This window comes from Pelodiscus sinensis, chromosome 8, assembly GCF_052426305.1.
Source record: "Pelodiscus sinensis isolate ZL-2025 chromosome 8, ASM5242630v1, whole genome shotgun sequence".
Taxonomy (NCBI): Eukaryota; Metazoa; Chordata; order Testudines; family Trionychidae; genus Pelodiscus; species Pelodiscus sinensis.
The window spans coordinates 49,889,290-49,900,857 of record NC_143059.1 but is presented as its reverse complement, the minus strand read 5'-3'; the positions used below and the strand labels follow the sequence as shown (position 1 = coordinate 49,900,857).

Genomic DNA, 11,568 nt, shown 5'->3' with positions numbered 1-11,568 from the left:
GCACTGCACATAAAGTTATATAAATGATGGCTTCACAGAGCTCTAGCACAGGGGCTTTCATAGGGCCCCAAGAGATGTTAGAATGCTACTGCATAGTGCCTCCCCCATTCTTTCTGTGCCTCCCAGGAGATATTTGCTAGATTTAGGTCTTTTCTGCTCACAGAAGCACAGCGGATGATTTGGACCAAAGAGAGTTGTAAAGGTGCTCAGACATGCTGTGGTAGTAGAAATAGCTAGACAGATTAGATAGCTAACTCTCTTAATAAAACTAATAATAACCATTTTAATCTCTTTACACAGTGTGAAATTTAAAACAAAGTCACTTGTTACTTATGTAGGTGGCGATACTATAATGGGGCCTATTTAATTTACTTTAGCTTTGATCTAATATTTGACACAACTATCTATCAAGTATGTCTGCTAGTCCAGTATGCAGATGAAGAGATAGAAGAGCTCCCTATCAATTCAGAAGTTGACTCAGCAGTAAGTAACATAAAATGATTTCAGACTTGTATAAATAATATACGTCTTTAGCCTTCCTTTGATAGAATGATGAATAGCATTTAGAGTGATTGATTTGCTGGCATTAACATGACCCCACTGCATTTAGAGCAGTTTGTATTGTCCTTGTATCCCATGAATTTGTACTGTATTTCTCAATTTCTTTGTCTCTAACCACTGCAGCATGTTACTTTAGCCAGTTGGTAAACAAGCAGTCCCTCTGGCACCAGCACAAATGCCAGTTCTTGGTCTGGCCATTAAGGAGATATTGTAAGTGAAAATGTAAGCTGATCCTTCCAAGAGAATGAACAGCACATCCCTCAACATGATGTCTTCTGCCTTCATCTTCCCAGGTATGGGGATCTAAGGCCCCCTCTGACTGTACCTCTTAATTGTATAGGATTTGTGTACTGCAGCTGAGTCCTTTTTACAATAGCTTTGTTAATTTGATATATAATGAAAATAATATCATTTTGCAACAGGGTTTGTTAAAACATCAGACTAAATAAAAATGAACAGTGCTTAGTTAGACTTTATGGGCACCAACTTGTTTTCAGTAATACCTGGCATTGCTAGAATGTCTTTCATCCCATTTTACAGACAATAATTAATTAAGGTACCTCTATATGGGACTTATAGCCTGCTTGCATGCAGATCTGTTCCTGAATTCCCAGTGCCGGTAAGTTGTTATATACCCACAAGGCTTCAATGGGACTATTTACTTAAATCCTACTCAGCTAAATTAAGGTTTATCCAATGTGGTTCCAGGAAAATATTTCCCAGTAAGTGTTGTTATTTTTACTTTATATTATTCTTTATTAGAAAAGTAATTAACATCTCAGTAACAAAAAATCCAACATATGTCTACTTTAGGGGTACTTAGATTATCAGTTTCTGACTCAGTGTCCCATTAAAGGTGTATATACTGCTGGAAACTTTTGCAACTCAGAAGTACAGCTATATTTTAAGTCTTAATTTTTACATAAACTCCTACTTTTATAACCGAAATATTCATACATTGTAAGTAGTTTTGTACAGTGGGTTTGCATGAGGACTGTGCCAATAACGTGGCATTACTGGAAGTCCCCAGAGATGTATAAGTTCAGTGGACTCTTATAAAAGCCATAGATTATACAAACTTTTTTAACTCCAATGAGTTGGACTGCTTGATTCATGAACACATAAATAGATAGATAGATCCATCACATAATTCTCTAGAGAACAATGCAATGGTGTTTGTGATTGGAAAAATATTATGAGAGAGATTAAATTTGGCTGATAGTTAGGCAGATTTGCACTGCCAATATAAATAAGGAAAGAAATCACATTTAATGACCACATTTATAAAAGCCATTAGACGTTACCAAAGCAGGAGAAAGAGATTTACTATAAGGAATCCAGTGATTCATATATATTCATTTGGATTTTGATACAATATTATTACCAGCTGGACACTTGTTGGACTACAGATATGTTCACACAGCTCGCTCCAAATCTGTTGAAATATCATAATGGCAGAATATTCATGGTGAATGCCATGCTTGAAAGTCTTCCAATGTCCTTATTTTTAGCTATCACTTTCACTAAATTTAGGTATGGCAAAGGCCCTTACCTGAATCAGAATTGTTTAAAAATATTCCTCTGCAACAATTTAACGAGTGCAAGAAAATCTGAACTTAGGTTTTTTTTTTCCCTTTTATAGCACTCATTTTCATTACTAAAAACACATGGAAAAATGACATCAGAATTTGAAAGCTTGTTTAGCAGTCTGGGATGAAGGTTCAGAGCTATTTGTCTTGCATTTGATGGAAAATTAGGAAATAGCAAAGTCTATTATTTTTGTTTTTTTCTTATTTAAATGGAAAAGAGAGGTACCATCACACATACTATGTTTAATCAGTGTGAATGTGGCTACAAAGATTTGAGGAATCATTTAGCAAGTAATGTAGTGCATTAGTGTCACAAACAGTTTATGCTACCAAGCATGTTACCCACTGTGGTTATCAACAGTAGTAACAGATGAACAGTGTGAAAACATATAGAAATGTCAGTGCATGTTTAGAAATGTGACATGCATTAGAAAACACCAGGATATATAAATAAAGAGAAATGAGATTCAATTGGAATGAAGGCACACCATACATTTAACTGTGACTACACGTGGAGTAGGTCCAAGGTGTGAATTGTATCCATACCTTATATGAATGTGATTCCTAGTGAGTTTAGGAGAATCCTACCAGCCAAAAGGCATCAGTCTTGTAAAGCTTTACTGTAATAGGAAGGGATTCTTTCCAGAACCGCTCTGGTTTTGTCACATTCTACATATGTACTCACTGTTTGTTTACTGTATTGAAAATTCATCATTTGGGAGTGCTGCTGCTCAGAGATATGAACAGAAATTCTTAAGTAGACAGTGGGTTTTGACATTTGGCATGTAAATTAGTTGGGGAATGTTATTATATAAGCAACACTGGTCAACAATGATCTGTCATCTTCTGTTTTAAAATAGCATATTGTATTAATTCAAAGAAGCAAATTGTTTTGGGAGGAGGAGTTGGTTACAATTTCCCCGCGTTTCAGGCTGTTTGAATGATATCTGAGGTTCATTTGGCTTAACTAGAAATATTTTGTTCAGGTTCCCAGCATTTCTTATTCAGAGAAAACCCATACTTTTTACAGTTAGGTTTTTCCATAACTTATTTTTCCACATGATTAATATCAAATAAGTCCCTTTAGAGAAGAAATACTGATCTGAAATAGAACCACAAATTAGGGACATATATGCACACATATCTACAATTCACTAGGTTATTTAGGTGGATTTACCTTCTTTATAATATTTTTAAGACTACTGTATGATCCTGTTGACCTTCTATTAGCAAAAGCTTAGCTTTAAACAGAGGTAGTTAAATTATAAAATAACTGCTGCAATTATCAAACTACTCATAAAAACAAAACAAAATAAAACAAAAATAAACCCACAACCACAAACCCTGAAATAAAAATCTTGCAGGCTTCTCCTCATGTAATATTGCTCCCTGATGTTAATTACATTTAAATGGGAGAGTACTATTTTGGTATCATTCATACGCCTCCAAAAGTACTTTCCAGTTTATCATACCTGTCAACCGCAGTGCATCACAGGCTAATACTTTATTAAGAAAAAAATCATTAGGGAGCTGCTGATCCCATTTAAGTACATTGGGCAGAATGTAAGACTAATTAAAAAGCATATTTTTACATTATTAATTTCCGAGTTTCACACTTAATGAATGTGAAATGACAGGGCTACTATTTTTACATTCAGGCTCTCTGGGCTCTTCAGTCAAGGGAATTAAATTCTGGGGATTTTTGCAAAGATGCTGCTTGGGAGATTTGTTTTCAAGAACAGCTAAGCTTTTTTAGCTGTGTCTTTTTCTGGGAAATTATACCAAAGCATATTACAGCCACTTAAAAAGAGTAGTTAAATAGATGTTGTTGTTGGGTGGGTTTTTTCATCACATTGCTATAAAACTATTTTAGATGAGGTATAAAATATAGTTTTTAAATGATATTATGATTTGCAAACACTAAAAAATAATTGCGGTGGAGTTGAGAGAGAGTGAAAACATGTAATCTTTATTGTGTAAGATAATGTGATAAAATATTTTACAGCCAAAAGCTCATTTTGCATCTGGAAAATTGTGTAAACTGATGAGGGAAAAATCTCATTAAAACTAAAGGTTATTTTTAATATTCTTCCAACAAAGCAACACATTAAAACTACATTTTTCTCACTCAAATTTATTAAATTATACAAATGTATGAATGTCTAACATTCTATTTAAATAAAGACATAAAATGACAGACTGTGTGATTAGGCAGGCTAATCTAAATTTATACCAGCATTTAGAGAATAACAAAGTTAAAAATATGCAAGTGTTATAAAGGTTTGTTTGTTTGTTATGTTCAGTTGCAGCAATGCAGGTGTTATTAAGCTTTAGGTGTTACATTACTTAAAACTTTGCTAGGTTGAATACTGGCACAGCATTCCCTATAAGCACAACATAACACAACACATTTTTATAGGGCTGTGCAAGGAGGAGTGCAGAAAATCTTTTTTTTTCCAAATGTGCTTACAATTACTTCTCTGTATTTTTATTGTCTTTTTACTAACCACAAAACTCACACTGGAGGCAAAGCTTAACTGCTGAGGCTTTCCTCATGTAAATATTAGGAAATTACATTTGTACAAACTGCGGGGCTTTGTAAATGGGGGCTGGATTGACTCCAACGCAAATTAATCAGGATAAAGTTGCTCTATGTTGAACATGACCATAGTTTATTTTCTTAAAGTATTAATTTGTCAACAGCTTTCATGCCTCACTGTGAGTCATGTGGATGGCATTGAAGGAAGACACAGATGCAATCTTTTCTGCTATACCTTGTGATTTTTAGGGACCAATTCCAGTTAATCAAAACATAACCATGCTCAATTTTTTCAATATTTGTTTTCATACAAAACTCTAATATCAAATGACAGAAATGTTACTAAGCATCTGAGTTTAAAAGTTGCTCTCCTTTTTTTAAAGAAAAGTATGAAAACAATTTAACTAGTTGTAAATAATTTGTATTACTTAGCATTTTTAAGTTATTTACAAAATAAATGCGTGCAATTGCTCTTCAGTCAGGTCAGTTTCTTCTTTTTCTTTCTTCTTTTCTTTTAATAGCTATCCTCTATGCTTCTCTTAGTGCTTATGATGTCATCAAATTTTTAATTATATCCTGGTTTTCCTAAAATTATTATTCATTATTATGTTTTTGGAATGCAAAAGTGTAATGGGATCTATTTTTCAGACTTGCCAAAATAAATTAAAGAAAATGTTCAGTTCTTCCTTTGCCAAATGTTTCCGTGGTTTTCCATGAAAGCAAATCTTATTTGTAACTGTATATTAAACCTTAAGTAAATGATGCAGTCTGTCAGGGGCAAATGCTGTTGTACTACTAGGCACTGTTACTAGTTTTTGACACTAATATCTACAAATAATATATATTCATGAATAATTTGATGATAATGCAACTTTCTAATCCCAATGTATCTTTTAAAGAAATATCTAACTTTTTCCACTTATAGTGTCCACAGCATATACAACTATCTCTAACTCAAGATATTCATGGTGGGTGCATCATATCTATTTCAGTAGGTAATGTAGATGACTTAATAGAGATATCATTTAAGAAATGAACCAAAATTAGTTATAGATACTTCAGCTTAATTGAAATACCCACTTCTCTTCTGTTCTTTAACATCTTATATACTAACATACATCCCCAAATAATATTGAAACTCTTCTTATTTTACTAGTATACACTTACCTTGTTCATAGTTTTATTATTCAAGAATGCAGTTGTTGCCAAGTATTAATCAATATATTATGCTGCTCAGTTGGGCAAGCTGTACAAAAACATAGTGCCCCTAGGGTTAATACAGTCAAGAACTAGAAAAGTGTTTTAGACATGTACACAACATGTGGTTTACTATTATCATTAAATGAGGTGAACTGGGACTCTATACATATGGATTTTGAATTGCATAAATTTTGATTGATATCATTTGAAGAACTGAGACCCTGAAAGGCTAGATTTTGTGAAAGACGATACACAGGCCAGCTATTACCACATACAATAATACCAGGAAAAATATCTGAAATGAGCAAGGCAGCTGGCTTTTAAATAGCTAAAACATAACATCAATACTTATACTGAATAATGGAAAAAAGAGGTAAAAGATGTTGACCTCTGCCTGACAATAACATGTTCCAAAAGTAGAACTGGTCCCAGGAGAAACCCCCCTGCTCAACAGTAGCAACTAAGAATTTTCTCTCTCCCCCTCTCTTTTTTCTTCGCTTTCTCTCTTCTTCTTCTTCTTCTTCTTCTTCTTCTCTCTCTCTCTCTCTCTCTCTCTCTCTCTCTTTCTCTCTCTGAAAAAGGTAAATATTTTTTGAACATTAAGCCACTATGGACAACCAGCCAGAAAAAGAATTTTCACAAATTCAGGAAACACTTGAAAGGTAAAACCAACATCCTGAGACAGGAGACAAGGCCAGCTTTTGACACCAGGTTGGACCTATGAGGCCTAAAGAAACCTTCAGCCAGGAAGTGCCTGCCACAGGGGTCAGGACCTCAGGGACTTTGAATGAAGGCAAAAGAGAGCAGAACTTTCCATGCACCATCAAAACCAACAGGCCTTTTCATGGGAAATTTGCTAAAAATTTGCTGATCTGCATTAAACACATATTATAGTTGGAGAGTAAGAGCCTTTACTTAACTTATTGTAGATTACTGGCTCGTGTAGTTTTAAGTAGTGAATTATAACATATGCAGGAATATGAAAGGTCTCTAAGGCCTTAAATCCATTTTTCCTAACGTGATACACATTGAAAATTATCAATATATCACTCTCTGAGATTCATTCAATTTGCTCATATTTGTTAAAATTTTTTAGAGAGCACTAGATACTTAATGCTTCATTTATGATTTATGCACCATAAATGTATTAAAACATTAACCATATTTCTGCTATGGCATACTTCAATTCTCCCAGGGAAAAGTCAAAATGTTTCTTAGACTGCTACTTTAGTTTCCCAGAAGAGTGAGATTATTTGTGTTGTGTTACACCTTTAAGTGTTGATTAGGCTTTCATGTTACACTGACAGAAGTGTCATGCAGGGCTTCTCTTTAATGGGGTAATAAGCTATATCAGCCACATGAAGGAAATGTTCCTTTTCAAGTCAGAAACAGCAAAAGTTCATATGTAAACATTGTAAAGGTTCCTTCCTCTTAGTGTAAATTGCAGGGCTAAATTCCTGCAGTGCCCTCCCCTAATCAAACACTGTTGACCGTATACTTGGGTGGCTCAGGCAAATTCATAATAGGAGTTTGAACCCTCTAATACATAAGATTGTCACTCCTTCAAAAAAAAAATTGTACAGCCAGCTGGGTATACCTCAATTGTTTCACAATCCAAAAGCTTTTCAGACTTTTAAATACGTAAGTAGCTACTAATTGAAAAAGGAAGGTAAAAATTAGACTAATTTTCTGTTTTGTATTTGACAATGTACGTCATTTTTGCCGGTGTTTATCTTTTTACTGTTTCTTTTTTTCCTTTTGGGGAAGGTTGGAGGAGTTAGTGGTTGGGAAGCTTCACATTTTTCAGCAATCATTATTGGGTAACAATTGGTGCAAACATTATGGAGGGGGAAAGGGACATAAATCAAGAAATAAAAAAAAATAGTTTCTGCACATTTTCAAAAAACACGTTGTGCTCTCTGAGGTCCTTTTCATTTTAACCAAATCAGGGGGAACTTGTCCTCACAGCGGCAAGGCAGATGGAACAATAAATCACAGGAACCATTGACTGCCTGCAGTGTACTCTCCACAGCTGTCACTTTTTTGTCTCTTTGGTTTTAGCTGACATGGTTTGAGGTCCACTGTGAACCAATCTGGACTTTTTTTTTTACAGTCATATCCATCAAAACGACCAGTAGCCATCAACCTACTGCAGCGATCGATTCGTTTGCTTATTCTCACGCATAAGCCAATACTCAGCGCACTAGGTGAGGCTTGGGAGAAGCACCTCATTTTAGCTTTTTTTTTTTTTGCCTCCAGCTACAGCTGTGATTTTCTGAGCATTCGTAGCTAACGTTATTAAAGTTGCATCATGATAGATATAGAGCAAAGCAGATAATAGGCTGTACGTACAACAACAGAAAAATAATAACAACCATGGGTTTTGTTTTTATTCTCAAAGTTGCTTTTTAGGTATACCAAGATGCTTACTAAGCTAGGAATTTCCAACTCATTGCTTATTTTGCAAAGTAAACAAGCAAATGTTATGTGCATAACCTTAGCTGTCTCTCTAAAGGTCAGTATGTGGTTGCTAATTTCTTTTTCTGCCTTTTGGTGGCACTCTGATGCCAGTGATTACTTGTGGTGTATTTTGGAAACAAGACGTCCTTTCTTAACAAAAGACTCAATCTACAAAGACTGCAAAATAAAAATTGATTAAATTTGAACTGTAGTATGAAAGTTTACTTTGGTGTATAAAATAGTCTGGTAAACACTAAATACCAGGTCATTTGTAATGTGGGTCAAGGGTTATATTATGCACAATTGTGATTCCATATAAATGTTGGTTTATGGGGATTTTATGTTTTTAGAATCAAACAATACATGCCTCACACACACACACACACACACACACACACACACACACACACACAGGCACATGTGTATATATAAATTTCTTGGATGTCAAAGCATATGATTTATCCTTTTTCTGAAGCATTTTTAAGTTAAAAAGTATTTTTTACGCTTCTTACAAGTATATTCTTTGGAGCACTGAGTTGTCACAAATTTTATTAGGGTCTGATTGTCAGACCAAATTTTGGAAAACCATGTTTGTAGTATAAATGAGAGCACAGGGTTGAATAGATATACAGTTTTTAAAAAATGTTAAGAAAAACCAAATCAAAACAAAACTCTCTGTTTTAAAAATGTCTAGTTAGGTCAAGTTAAATTTATTATATATAATTTTTTTTTATAGCTGAACTCCAAGATTTTGACTTGAGGTGACAGCTGAAAAGCACCAGAAACCTTTGGAATTTAAGAACTATATATTACTATAAAGGAAGAAAGTTAAGTTTCAGCAATAGAAGGTAGGTAATTGTACTCAGCAAATATATGCAGTTTAAAAAACAAACCCCCCAAACATTTCCCCTTTCTTAAAAAAGAACTATTTCAAGTAAGCAGGAGTTTCCTTTTATATGTACAGAACAAAACAGGGATTTGTAATAAAAACCCAGTTATAAAACATGGTGCCCTTCTTATTAATGAGGATCTTTTGCAGAATACTGAAACATTGCCATCTTGTAGAATAGTTACTTTAGGATCTCACAGTGTGTTTAACTGAAAGCAGCTAACTTATTCTGATCAGCCTTTCTTTACTTCTTTACAGATCTTTGAAGGGTAAGTGTCCTGATAAAATCTCATTATTAGATAAAAGCAGCAAATGGCAAACTATAGGCAAAGCCAGCATAGATTCATGATGATTTCGGAGGACTGTGAGCAATAAACCTTTTATCTAATCTTGAAAAATCCATGAAAGTATCGGTCCAGCCCTAAAACAAGAGAGAGCAAACTTGTGGGAAAAAAGGAATCACAAAAAAGCCATCTGTCTGAATGTGACCCAAGAAATCTAAGTCCACCCATGTAGTTCTTGCATGTTTTTCAGTACTGCTAATGGATTACATACTGTTTAAAATATGAATTGCAGAATAAATCATACGAGAATGACAATTATGAGCCAGATTCTGCTCTCAGCTGCAGTGGAATTACAGACCATGCTTTCTGCTTTCTGCTGCTGCAATGTGTGAATTTAATAATTACTCTAGATTTACATTGGTGTAATTGAGAGCAGAGTTGAGCTCTGTGAATTCAAGAAAAGCATTGTAAGAAGAATATAGCCTATATTTGGTTAGGTCATGCCAGAGTATGGAATGGATTTTCACAAGCCCTTTATGCACCCCTATTAATTCTGTAACAGACACTCCACTATATAACATACATGCCTTAAAATCTACCTTTAAAATAGTCTTGCACTGGGATATGCTAAATATCATGAGCTCCCTTTAGGGGAGACATGAAAAGTTATAAACTGTGAGCCCTATTCTAGATTTGTGTTCAGGAAAAACTCCCATTGAAGTCAATGGAAGTTTTGGCTGACTAAAGATAGCAGGATACACAGGTCCTTGTGTTATAACAATTATATTGAAATATGGAATTTCACTACAGTTACTGTGCCAGTAAAAAATACATAATCGGATAACATCATCCCCATGTGTAAGGTCACTAATTCTGTAGTTTTCTTTTTTCCAAGTGAATTCTAGTATTGAGGAAGTCAGAGGCTATGCTAAAAGGAAGTCACTAGTATGCCTATTGGTGACTTTTCTCCTGTTTGTACAAAATTTTTAATTATACATTAACAATTGAAAATGAAAATTTTCTAATTTACCTTCCTTGAAAATCTAATTGTATTGGATACTTATGAAAGCTCAGAGGAAAAGTCCTAAGAGGACGTAGAACTTTATCCTCTGATGCAATATTTACATACAGAACAATGAGTACTCAGTTTCTTGTTCTAAAAATAGCAGCAAATATTTGTTGTTTCTTATAATTCAAAACCCCAGTTCTGCAAGGCTTTATGCATATATTTATTTTTGAGCACTTCAGTTGTCCCACTGAATTCAGTGGTAATGCTGATGTGCCAAGTATTAAGCATGTGCATAAATCTTTGCAGAGCAAGCTTAAGGCTCTATTTAGAGGGCTTGGGGTTTGTTTGGGTTTTTTTAAGAGAAAATATGGTGGGTGTGTCCCAACAAAAATGCCACATATCACTCTAGTTGTATTCCCAGCTGACTGAAATCTGTTTGATGAGTAATTAGGAGACTTTCTCTTTGGTTCATTTGACATACTTTACAAAACATGTAAATCTGTTAAAAATCATGTATGTTTGTATGTTTTTAAATGCCACCTTTCTTAAGTGATGTGTAGTATCTGCTAAATGCTAGGCTCTTAGAACCTGTTTTTATTAGTCTGAAAACAAACACAAATTACACTGTAATGATTAAAGAAGAATTCTCTCTGTTAACGTAATGTTTATTTGTTTATCAATTTGGTTTGACCAGGAACATTATCTATATTTTTAAAAAATCACAAAGGAGTACAAATAGTACATTAATACTGATTGTTTTATTAATTATTGCAAAACAACCCAAATGTATCCTGTTTTAAGTGCTAGTTGAACATTTCAGTGAATAGAAAAAGGGAAGATAAAGTTCCTAATGAAAGGAGAATAGAAGCTAATGCAGAATGAAGCCTTAAAATATTCAAACATGTATTTGAGCTTCATCTTTTTTAAACTTACAAGACCTTATGGTTGTTTATACAGTGTAAGCTACTGATTCAATGTTATTAACAATAATAAACTTGCATTGTTAAAAATGTTTTATTGTACTTAGTTTGATCATT

The 11,568-nt window shown here is 34.1% G+C and overlaps 1 long non-coding RNA gene across 1 annotated transcript; it reads left to right on the top strand.

Moving 5' to 3' along the window:
- The first annotated feature begins 716 nt into the window (after positions 1-716).
- On the top strand, positions 717-11,065 carry LOC106732913 (uncharacterized). Its single transcript, XR_003086855.2, has 3 exons — positions 717-854; positions 9,086-9,197; positions 9,497-11,065. It is a non-coding gene; the product is annotated as an uncharacterized LOC106732913 (long non-coding RNA).
- The last annotated feature ends 503 nt before the right edge of the window (positions 11,066-11,568 follow it).